Below are 12478 nucleotides of genomic sequence, written 5' to 3' on the forward strand. Positions count from 1 at the left end.
AACAGCGACATCGCTGTCGACATGAGCTTACCTCGTCTTTTTGCACAGGTGCTTTTCGGAGCCCTACTGATTCCGTGGCCCGGCGGTGGTTTCTTCGATGTGGCTGGGAACCTGCCACCGCCTTCAGTTTCTACGTGGCAAACGGACGCGTGCTTCGCCGCACAATCATCGCCTTTCCCGGATATCAAGGAGCAGCCGCCCACTTTGGATACATTTATTCATCTGGTCTGCCAACCGCCTATGTCAACTGATACAAGGGGGGGCGGAGGCACTACTTAAGCTGTACCATGGCTGTGCTTCGACGGACTGCTGCCGGGGCGCGACATCGCCGTCGACATGAGATTACCTGGTCTTTTTGCACAGGTTAGTTACCGAACCCCTGCATCTTGTTACCGGTGTTCTGACGGATGTGTGATTGCGGTATCGTGCCCCGACAGTATATTGGAGTACGTGTGAAAACGTGTCAGTTTACGTGCTTTTGCCTGCCGTGCTTTCTCTGGATTACATTTACTTCTCTCCGGGGATGTCGAAGTAAACCCTAGCCCAGATCCAGATGCTGGTAGGGCTGAAGGAAGTGCTAGTATTGATGGCATTTATGCTATTGTCAGCAGGCTTGAGCAAGGGCAGACTCGTTTTTTCACCGAGCTTGAAGATGTCCAGAGAGAACAGTCTGCTCTCGCTCTTTCGCTACAAGAACGACAGAACACAGTCGCTGTTCTTCAAAGTGACCTACTTTCAGCCAAACCCGCCGTGGTTGCTCAGTGGCTATGGTGTTGGGCTGCTGAGCACGAGGTCGCGGGATCGAATCCCGGCCACGGCGGCCGCATTTCGATGGGGGCGAAAACACCGGTGTGCTTAGATTTAGGTGCACGTTAAAAAACCCCAGGTGGTCGAAATTTCTGTAGTCGTCCACTACAGCGTGCCTCATAATCAGAAAGTGGTTTTGGCACGTAAAACCCCATAATTTAATTTTTTAATTTCAGCCAAAGATGAGTCCTCAGAAAATCTGCGAAAAATGGTCGAAATGAGAACGTCCCTTGAGGATACAAACAGCAGGTCGCGCAGAAATAACTTGATAATTTTTGGCCTATCTGATTTCGAAAATGAAAGTTGGAGAGACTCTGAGAAAAAAGCCATGGCGTTTTTTTCAAACTAAGCTAGAACAGACTATCACAACAGAAGATATTGAACGTGCTCATAGGCTGGGAAAGTTTCGCGAGGGAAAAAAAGCGGCCAATTATTGTCGATTTCTGTAGATTTAAGATTAAGGAACAACTTTTGTCGTGCGGATCCAAGCTGAAAGATAAGGAATACGCAATTCGAGATGATTTCAGTCCTGCTATCAGATATGCAGGATCAAAACTGGTTGAATATGCTTTAGCCACAAACCTCTCATTTAAGCTACGTTTCGATAAAGTGCACATGGGCAACAATATCTTTGGCCATGATAGCGGAAAAAAGATGGAAACCAAAATAATAAGATAGCTAAAGGTCAAGCATTGTGCAGAACCTTGCGTACTGGCGCGAAAAATAACACTTCTTGTTACCTTACACTTAGTCTTTTGTTAGTTAACTGCCGAAGCTTGAAAAATAACCTCGATGAGCTTGCAGCTTTGATTTCCGCTGTCCAACCGCGCATAGTGATCGGAACTAAATCCTGGCTTCATGAATCCATCGCCAATAACGAGGTATTTCCGTGTGGTTATGATGTTTACCGGTGTGACAGAAACACACATGGTGGCGGCGTTTTTCTTCTCATTAATGAGTGCCTTCACAGTACTGAACTCCCTACTTCTTTAAATCATTCTGAATCCATATGGTGCAGGGTTAGAATGAGCAATGGCAATTACGTTGCTGTTGGGTCTTTTTACCGGTCTCCTAGTTCTTGTAATCCGGAATCATTTACCGAGCTATCAAACTTTTTAACTACCGTAAATACTGAGTATATACTTGGGGGTGACTTTAACATGTCTGCTGTTGACTGGGAAGATGGCAAAACTGTGTTCACAGACTCGACTGCCCTATCTCTTGCCTTTTCAGAGTTTATTATAACTAATGACCTAACCCAATTCGTCTCCGAATGCACGCGACGAGACCATTTTTCTGCCAGCACTTTAGATTTGTTTTTTGCTAGCTCTGAGTCGCTGATCCAAAATGTAGCTGTCATCCCTGGTATCAGTGATCACGATTGCGTTGTTGCCACGACTAGTGCCGCTTCAGTTAGACCAGCCCATAAATATCCTAGAAAGGTTTTTTTTCTACGACCGAGGGGATTACTTGTCTTTATCACGAGAGCTTTCAGACTTCTTCCCTATTTTTGATGAGGTCAGCCAGTCAGTGGACATAGATGAAGCTTGGATTCTTTTTAGAAATAAAGTAAAGGCTTTAATTGAAAAATACATACCTTCCAAACTTTTGACAACTAGGCGCCGGAAAGATAAACCTTGGGTAGATAAGAAAATTCGCTCGCTAATTAACAAAATACGCCGCCTGCATGCTTCGTATTTAAAGACTCGCAATCAGTCTGTTTTCCATGGAATGCGTCACGTGAACTACAAAATTAAGCAAGAAATAAAGTTAAATAAACAAACTTATATTTCATTGCTTGACACAAAGTTGAGGAATAATCCTAAAGAAATTTGGAAATTTGTTAAAATAAATGGTAAAGTGGGTACCACTGTCCCTAGTTTATCAGTTGGCGAGAAAACAGTGCTTGATGATTATGAGAAGGCTTGCTGTCTGAATTCCTATTTTAAAAGTGCTTTTTCTGAGACGTACACTGGTGAACTGCCTGAAATACAATTGAAATAGTCTACGAGAATATGCCTATGGTTACTGTCACATATCGCGGTGTTCTCAAGCTTATTTCCAATCTGAACAACAAATCGGCTGGCGGTCCTGATGGCATTCCGTCGCAGGTATTAAAATCCTACTCACAAGAAATTGTGCATATTTTAGTAGCTCTGTTTAATAAATCAAAAAATGCCATTTCATTACCTGCAGAGTCGAAGGTAGCCCACGTCGTTCCTGTTCATAAGAACGGTCCCAAAAGTGTACTAGAAAACTGCAGGCCTATTTTTCTAACATGTGTATGTTGCAAAACAACAGAACACATTATATACAGTGCTGTGAAGAAACACCTTCAAAGCAATAATTTCTTTTCGAATTTTCAACATGGATTCAGGCCTGGCTTGTCATGTGCGACTCAACTGGCAGAGTTCTCCCATGATCTCTTTTACTTTTTTGACCTTGGATTTCAGGTAGACTGCATATTTTTGGATTTCCAGAAAGCTTTTGACACCGTTTCTCATGCATTGCTTTTACATAAATTATCTTGACTCGGTATACACCCTGCAAGAGTACATTGGATTGGAAATTACTTGTCTGGACGAACACAGCATGTTTTAATAAACGGCACTAAATCAACACCTGTCACCGTAACCTCTGGCGAGCCCCAAGGGTCTGTTTTGGGGCCTTTGTTGTTTTTAGTCTTTATAAATGACATTGTCCACAATCTAGTATGCAAAGTGAGGTTATATGCTGATGATTGTGTCATATACATGAATGTAGAATATGATTGTGATTTTAGTAGTTTGCAGAATGATCTAAACAAAATTCACGCTTGGTGCATTAAGTGGGGCATGTCATTGAACAGTGCTAAATGTCAACTTGTGTGATTCACCCGTAAACGTTTTCCTGTGAGACCAGTGTATAAATTGGACGGACTACTTCTTGAAAAGGTCCAACACTACAAATACCTCGGGGTCAATTTTTCAGAAAATTTAACATGGAACAGACATATTGAATACTTAACCTTAAAATCATCTCGTATGCTAAACTTTGTTAGACGTAAATTTTATAAAGCCCCCCAGAAAGTAAAAGAACTGCATTACATAACAAATGTTCGTCCGGTACTCGAATGTGCTTACCAGGTATGGGACCCTCAAAGCTCTAAAATTATGGAAAAGCTTGAACGCGTCCAAAACCGCGCTGCAAGATTTATTTCTGGTAATTATAACTTCCGTAGCAGTATTACATTAGTGAAAGAGGACCTTGGTTCGAAAACACTAGCATACCGCCGATTTACTGCAAAATTAGAATATTTTTTTTTTCCGAATTCACTCTGATCTCACAGGAATAAATGAGAACTTGTACGTTTTCCCTCCCCACTTCATCTCTAAACGATGTGATCACGAGCTGAAAGTCCTTGAAATGCGCTGTCGTACTGATGTCTACCGTAATTCATTTTTTCAGCATGCTTCCGCACACTGGAATAGACTTCCCAGAGCATTGGTGAATGTAAAACGTGGTGAGAGTTTCTTTCTTTATTGTCACGCAGTCTGCCGTAGTATTATATCATTATGCTTTCTTTATATCATTTGGCTGGCATTGCGCTTCATGCGATAGTGTACCCTTTCCCTTTCTGTGTTGCAATATCGCACCACAGTTCATTGAAGACCATTTTGCCGTCGAGATGACTCGTCGATGTTACGTATTTTGTGACTTTTACCACCTGTGCTTAGCTATGTTAAGTTTTTGTCACATGTTCATTTTCCTTCCATTTGTCCCCCCTGCAATAATGACCTTGTGGTGCTGCAGGTACTTGTATAAATAAATAAATAAATAAATAAATAAATAAATAAATATCACGAAATTTATGAAAGGGTAAAATTGTCATCCACCCGACTGTAGTACTAATCTACAATAGAAACCCATACGTGGATCACTCTACCGCCTGATCTGACGAGGAGGCTTGCAGAACACAGAAAGAGGGCGAATAAATAGACAGCTCACAACACTGGGACACTGCATATGACAAATCGGTTCTGCGGAATCATGGTACTCCATATACCAGCTGTTCTTTTTCTTTTAGACTATGCAGAATTAAAAAAAGAAGGTGCCTTTGGAAGATAACACCATTTTGATGTCTCAACGGTATTGCTAAAAAAGCCGGACATTACTTGCACTATAAATTAAAATGCATAGTTGGCTAATTAATACAAATTACAAATTCGTTTTCTAAGTATTTACTTCATTACACACATTGCACTTTACGAATCGTAGCCAGTGAGTAACCCTTGGAACAGATTCTTAGTATGACACCGGCTTCAATATATGCGCCATGATACTTAAGCTAAACACGCACGGTTATTCCACCTACTTTCTCAAACAAAACGCCGTTTTATGCCAGTAACAAAAGTAACTGGACCACTAATGCATTTCGCCGCACACTTTGGATAAGGGTATCTCCAAACTGACGTCATCTTGCAAATTGTTACCAAGTGGACATGCCTTGCAGACTCACCGCCTACAAACCGTGAATTCCGATATGTGCTGTGAGGCAAATAGCTAAAAAGTTAACGAGCAAATGTTTGTTAATTAGTTTATTATCCATTTGAATTTCTCGCCGAAGTAATGTCCGCCTCTTCTAATACTTCAGCGCAAGGACTAGAGCTGCGCTATCTGCCGCAGGCCATTTTTTTTACTTTTCCATAGTCTTAAGAAAAATAAAAAATAAATAAACGTCCGGTATTATTAGCGAAGGCGGCCACCGCGCAAATGGCAAAAACAACTCGCGAACGAAAATCTTTGTGAGTTTAGTCGCAGTTCTATTGGCAAATGGAGCTCACGGAGTTCCAACGTATTACTAATATGTCAGGCGACCGAGCAGCCATGCGGTTGCATTGGATGAATAAATTATATTAAATTATTTTTCTAAATTTCTTGCTTGTGAAAGCAGGCTACAGTATCTGCATCTTCCGAGCTCATGCAGCATAGAAAGGCTATGCAGCTGCCCTTTTTTGTTCTCTTCACATCGGCGTTCTCTTCACGCACTGGGAATAAAATAAAGATTGAGCTTAGCATACAAACTGGGTTTCTATTATCTCGAAAATGCCGCATCCGTCAAAACGCGAAAACACAGCAGTAGCGAGCAACGAACCCGGCCGAATGCACTCGGAGTTTTATCCAGGCGTACTGCGTTGGCTACAGTATCGATCTGCGATTTTAGGCAGTGCGCGCAAGGATAATCATGCAACGTTATCAAGTGGTCTTCTTGGTCGAGTTGAGAAACGCCTTTGAGGCGTCTGCTGAAAGTGCGTACATAGCGCTTCTTTTTCAAGTCCTGTTTAATGTGTAGGAATAAGATTGGATTAGATAGATAGATAGATAGATAGATAGATAGATAGATAGATAGATAGATAGATAGATAGATAGATAGATAGATAGATAGATAGATAGATAGATAGATAGATAGATAGATAGATAGATAGATAGATAGATAGATAGATAGATAGATAGATAGATAGATAGATAGATAGATAGATAGATAGATAGATAGATAGATAGATAGATAGATAGATAGATAGATAGATAGATAGATAGATAGATAGATAGATAGATAGATAGATAGATAGATCTAGCTGGAGGATCAGTTAGTGGTTAGTAGAAGAATGTGCCCCTCGAAAAGAAAAAAAAAAGCACTGAATAACTTGAAAAAATAACAGAAGATGAGTGAAAATGACGAAAAAGAACGTACAACATAGTTTGAGTCCTCAAACAGCAGCGTATGCGATAACGCTTTCTTCTTCCGAGAATGAGGAGGAATGTGGCTCTGGCTTGAGTGATGCCGAAAAAGTGTCTGATGCGCAGCTTACATTTGCTTGAACGCACCTAAGAACCTCATCGCTATGGTCAGAACCTATGGTTCGTTCTCACTTGGATCAGTGGCTAACAGCACCACGCAGACATCTCAGGTGACAAACACGAAAAAAAATAAAATAAAGGAAGTACGTGCCTGTGAATGAGGGAACATATCGAGCATTTTGTTCGCACCAAAAGACGCTTTAGCACATGTACCCTTGTCGAACTCGGCGAAATACACCGTGCGACAATTTAGGAAAAATTTTCAACATTGTTAACACCAAATTCATGGACACCGATTTAGAAGAGTGACCTGAAATTAAAGAGAGAGAAAGACAAAATTACAGTTTGCATAAATCTCACCTCCTATAAATGGGGTGACAACTGGCATCCTCGCCAAAAGATGTTTTCAAAATCTGACTCGTTTTATAGAATAGAAACCAGAACACAGGACCATAAAACAGCTACGTGCATGTGATCACTGATCAGCCTTTGCTGAATTCATACACGGCGCATTACAGAATACGCATAAAATATTACGATGACAAGTCTTCATAGAAATATCAAAAGGAGTTGAGCTGTGCTGAATAAATAGGCCGCCCTTAAACTGCTAGGCTTCTTTGATAGTCTATTTTGTAGCGAAATTTTTTTCATATTTGGTTGCTTTGTCTGTGCTTTCCCACGAACGCCTCGCAGCTCCTCTGCACTACTTCGTAGACGCCTTCGCTATGCCCATCCGTCTTCAATACCTGTAAAATCCTGTCGTTATACGCAGCTTTTGTTCTACCCAGTGTTTAACCTGTGTCAAAGACCCCAGTCTATGACACCGACGCCATCAATCTTGAGCGAATGCGAGCACGCACGAGTAGACATGATCGCCTTCTTTTTTCTTCTGCTGTAGATTTCAAAGGTTCCTGTTAAAATGACATCATGAATCTTTCCCTTTGACCGTTCATGCAAAATGATCGTAAGTAATGAATTCTAAAGACATTTTTCACGAGCTCGATGAGAAGGAAACGTAAGTGCTGAAAAAGAAGCGCTGAATTTATTCACGAAGCTTTTTACTCGTCATTTATGCACCATCTAAAGCAAGAAGCACTTGGCACCTTTCACGAAAGCCGTTATCATTCTAGATGACGCAATGAATTACAAAATATATCGGCGTTTGTGAATCAGGTAAAGTTCTCAAAACACTCTCGCGCAGTATAAGCGCGCGTGCCGCACTGAGAACGTTGTAGGCTTTGTCGCACGAACGGAATCCCCCATAGCTAAACGACACAGTTGTCAAAAACAAAGCTTCCTATGGATTCACTGCTGAAAGATACGAAAAGTTGTTTATGGTGACGCATGCAGAAATATAAAGATCACCACGCAGCCCCCTCTACCATAGTATCACTGGCGACGCGGCCTCGGCAACGGAAGCAATTACCTTCTGCTAATTGTGGATACTCAAGAAATGCCGTGAAGCAAGAAATGCAGTGAAGCAGGAGGTTATGTTTACCTCTGACGCAAAGAGGGTCCGGGGTTGGTTGTAACCGACTTCAGATCAGAATAATAATAAGAGCGTTTTGTGCAATACTTAAGTGTCTTTGCCCTTTTCATTGCAGTGACGCAGCCCAAGCTTCGGACTTTTTTATGCACCAGTCGAACGCTGCCTGCTTCAGTACCTCGGATGCGGCCCAATGCGTTCTTTACAAGCCCTGTCATTTTGTCTCTTCGTTATGATGAGAAAACATCAAATGGGCAATTCAGCGAAAAAGCCGGCGTCGATCTGTAGCAGCCAAACGGCACCTCAATTCCCATTGGCTACGACGCCACGTCACGTGCGCGCCTCGACGGAGTAGAGCGGGCGAAAGGGAGCCCCTGCTGTTTCTCTGGCGCGCCAGGTGTTGCCTGAGGGGAAAGGGCCTCACCGCGACGCCACGTCACCCTCGCTCTCGGACGCCTGCATTATCCACGCGTTTCTTGTACGTGCAACCTCTCGCGTGTGTTCTAACTCCGTCTCGGTAATCGCTATAAAGACATTAATGTATAAAAAACAGCATACATTCGAAAGGAAAAGCGTTGGAGGTAGTGAGCTTAGAATCTACGACCCCACGCTGAGAAGCTGACTGTATTGCTCACTGGGCTGAACCAGCACCTCCTTGATAGCAGGCCTGTGCACTCTTCTTTATGACGTCATGCTACTTGGACCGAAATTTTCATTGCCAAGCCCAGCGTGACGTTAAAATCACCGCAGCTTACTCGGGAGCGTCCCCATTAGATTTTGTGGCAGTCGGGCAAGGAAGAATGACGTCACGGATCGAAGTGCACCAGCCTTGTGCTATATAGGAGGTGTTGGCCACACGCCTAAACGCGCTCGTTTGCCCGCGAGGAGTTCATAATTCGATGAACCACTCAACGGCGTTCAATTGGAGATTAATGCTTTCGCATCCACAACTCATAAGTGCTTAGGTGTCCTCGTATTTTGTTTGTCTTAGCATTGCGCGTGTCTCAGTCCAGTTCTGGGAATGAATAGTGCCGGTTCTGTTTGGAAATGAACAAGTCGACGCAAGGGAGGGCAAGGCAGGCATTTGATCCCACTTATTCGCTATGAAATCCCACGGGAAAATTTTTCAGCATGAACTTCGTGAACAACGTAGTTCGGTCATTACTTTATACCATCGACACCAAACATGAAGGGGCCCGGCTGCCATACATCTTATGGAAGTCATGAGAAGCATTTCACATGAATGGACACGTCTGTAGAAATATTTAGAAACAAACAGCATTTCAATGCGTTTAGTAGAACTGGAGTTATCCTCATTACAATACCGCCGATCGAAACCAGTAAGGAAAGCTTCAGCGACGCCATAATCTCGCGCTTCGGAGGATGCGGTACAACTTGAGCAGCTGACGGCCGCCGAATACTAGAAGTACAAAAGAGAATATTTATGTCGACGCTTTGAACGCAGCGGTATTTTGTATGTTTTAAATACGTAAGGTACCATGAACATTTTTTCCACTGCAGAAATTGTTGTGGCCTTTGATAAAGTTAATAATTGCTCCTGGCCATTTCACTCTTCTAGCCAATAGTCGTAATAGGGCGCCATGGCGTCATCATATGCTCGTTAAACGGCGGGTGTTTGGCGAAACCGTAGGAGATCAAGCCCAATCTTTACAGCAACGTTGTGCGCTTCCCGCCGCATGGAAATGGGTAATATTTGGAAGCATTCTGTCGTATCTAGTATGATTTATTTACCATGTTCGAAAAGTGTTGCAGAGCTTCTTAAAGTTTGTAATGTCTTTAACAGAACGTGGAAGCTCTGTTACACCGTATTCTACATGGATGCCTATGCGCAGACTGCTTTTTATTCTAACTTGGTCGGGTACACTCTTCCTCTTGCCTTTGAAGTAATGCCCCCGATGCCAATATCTCTGGCATGGTCCGTTTTTCAGTACGGATAACTGGAAAAAATTCACCAAGCTTCAATAGCCAGCGCTTTCTCCAATCTTTTTCCACGTCTGTTCTAGAACCCTCACCTACATCCGGTCACAACGACACAGTGTTATGTGCCTCTCCAAAGCAAAACTTTTCAATTTTTGTTTGCCCGTGTCTAGGTACGCGCGTGTTTATTGCATTTATGCGTTGTTCGGGAATGTACAGATAATCATTTTTCTGTGAGTTTGTATTACACTACAAACTATTATTACACTACGTTTGGAACTTACCAGCTGCGTTTCCGCATCCTGCAATCTAAAACATCAACATATCCACCTACAAGCCCCGACCTCATGTTGACCACTGCCGTAGAGTTTTGCACTGGAAAAAAAAACAGGATGAAATGCAGCCATGGTATGATAACTGCCAAAAAGGTGGGTAATTTACCAAAGCTTTTCACTTTGTCTACTGTTTTATTCTAACGCATAACTGTCAATTACGTATATTAATTGAGGTAGAGGGGTGTGTGGTAAATGCTTCTTCTATAGTGTAATGTAGCTGTGTAGGGCGTCACATCACATGGGCACAAAATACGCTGCCCGTTTGAATGAATGAATGAATGCTTTATTTAGACAATACATTGTCTGGGATGTAGGGGCTAACGGCAGATGCAACTGCCTGACAAAGGGCCCCCTACCCGTACATTGCTCAGGGGGTGGAACATCATGAAAGTACAGTGGAACAATGGAGAAACAAAAAAAAAATGTATGCGGCGAGCAATCAAGTATACAAAGAAGTAAGATTGTTACACTTTATGCACAATATATCATCAGCAATGCGCGAGAACATGGAAATATTTAAACAAGCAAATAATACGTATGTGTGTTACAAAACATTATATAGCAAATAGGAGAAAGAATGTAAGAGAAAAAAGGACTAAAATAAAAAGAAAAGTTATCGAGACCGCAAGGACAGTTAAGTACCATTAGGAACGTAGCATAAGATAATTCCTAACCGTTTTCTTTAGACTATAAGCAGATCTGCATTCCTGAATCATACTAGTGATTTCTGGATTATTATCGAGGAAGTGAGGTATTAGGTAGGCGAGTGTCTGAGTACCATATTTGGTTCTAAACATAGGTGTTCTAAGTCTGTTATGCCTAAGGTGATATTGCGAGTTGCCGGATGACAAAAATGTGGACAGGGTATTTGGGTGATGCAGAATTTCCCTATGTGTATGCATAGCAAGCCTTAGTTGGAATAGATGATCTATTGTATGTTTAGCTTGGAAAAGTATGGTGCAGTGTGGTCACTACGTTGAAGGTTTTCTATAGAACGCACAGCTCTTTTTGTAGGATTATTAACCCATCTAAATTTGTCTTAGTAGCTGTACCCCAGATTAGTAGACAATAGTGCATATGTGAATGAACAAGGGCATAGTATAGCTGTAGTTCTAACCGTTTTGGCACCAAGGTTCTGGTATTATACAATATAGAAATTGACCTGCACATATTTGCAGGCATCTTGTTTACATGTGGTGTCCAGCTCAAGTTTTCTTCAAAGACGGCACCTAGAAACTTATATGTAGAAACACGTTCGATAGCACAATTTTTAAATCCACTACAGGTACTATAGTCATCAGGCTTATTACGGCTTTTGAAAACGATATACTTACTCTTTTGTACATATAGTTGAAGTTGATTACAATGCAACCAGTTTGATAGATTAGTTAACCATGTATTAGCTGCCTTTTCAAGATCAAATAAGTGTGTACCTGTAAAAAAATACTTATGTTGTCTGCATAGAGAACTGACAGACTGCGCTTGACAGACGTTTGTAGCCCATTAAAATTATGCGAGAGACATAACTATTATTCACAGCAGCGAGAGCGAGCTGTAAAAAACCAGCGGCTGATCCATTACAGAAGGTGTGTCATGCACTTTGCACAATGGGGGGTCATCATTTAACAGAATAATAATAGAAAGGATTTACTATGTGGGGTTTGGAGTCTCCTGAGACGGCAGTTAAAACTTGAAACTTTATTTGCTGCGTTTTTCCTTTCTGTTACGTCGTTGTCATCAGGCCGCTTCTCATCCTCAGCTGCAACTTCACCGTATGGCGAAGAAAAAAACAAAACTTTGCCCACGAGCCCCACTGGGGATCTAACTGCACCAGACTCTTGCTAAGGTGAACCTGGAGTTAAGCGGAAATTTCTGATATGCGAACCAATATGTGAACACCTGGTTTTCCATAAAACCTATGGAGAACATATTTGTTTAACAGGAACCACCAGTTCGGTTAATTACGCAGTACTTCGGCAGCCGCCACTGACCCCTGCTGTTCGGCTGAGCAAGAGGTCCGGATCGGAAAACTTTGAGAAGGTTTCTCTGCTAGCTACACGAGAAGAAAAGGGTA

General features: G+C 42.1%; 1 long non-coding RNA gene across 1 annotated transcript; it reads left to right on the plus strand.

Annotated features, from left to right (window-relative positions):
* Nucleotides 1–296: 296 nt before the first annotated feature.
* Nucleotides 297–8643, plus strand: LOC129380761 (uncharacterized). Its single transcript, XR_008608935.1, has 3 exons — nt 297–363; nt 4255–4309; nt 8250–8643. It is a non-coding gene; the product is annotated as an uncharacterized lncRNA (long non-coding RNA).
* The last annotated feature ends 3835 nt before the right edge of the window (nt 8644–12478 follow it).

The sequence above is a fragment of the Dermacentor andersoni genome, chromosome 1 (genome assembly GCF_023375885.2).
Source record: "Dermacentor andersoni chromosome 1, qqDerAnde1_hic_scaffold, whole genome shotgun sequence".
NCBI lineage: Eukaryota > Metazoa > Arthropoda > Arachnida > Ixodida > Ixodidae > Dermacentor > Dermacentor andersoni.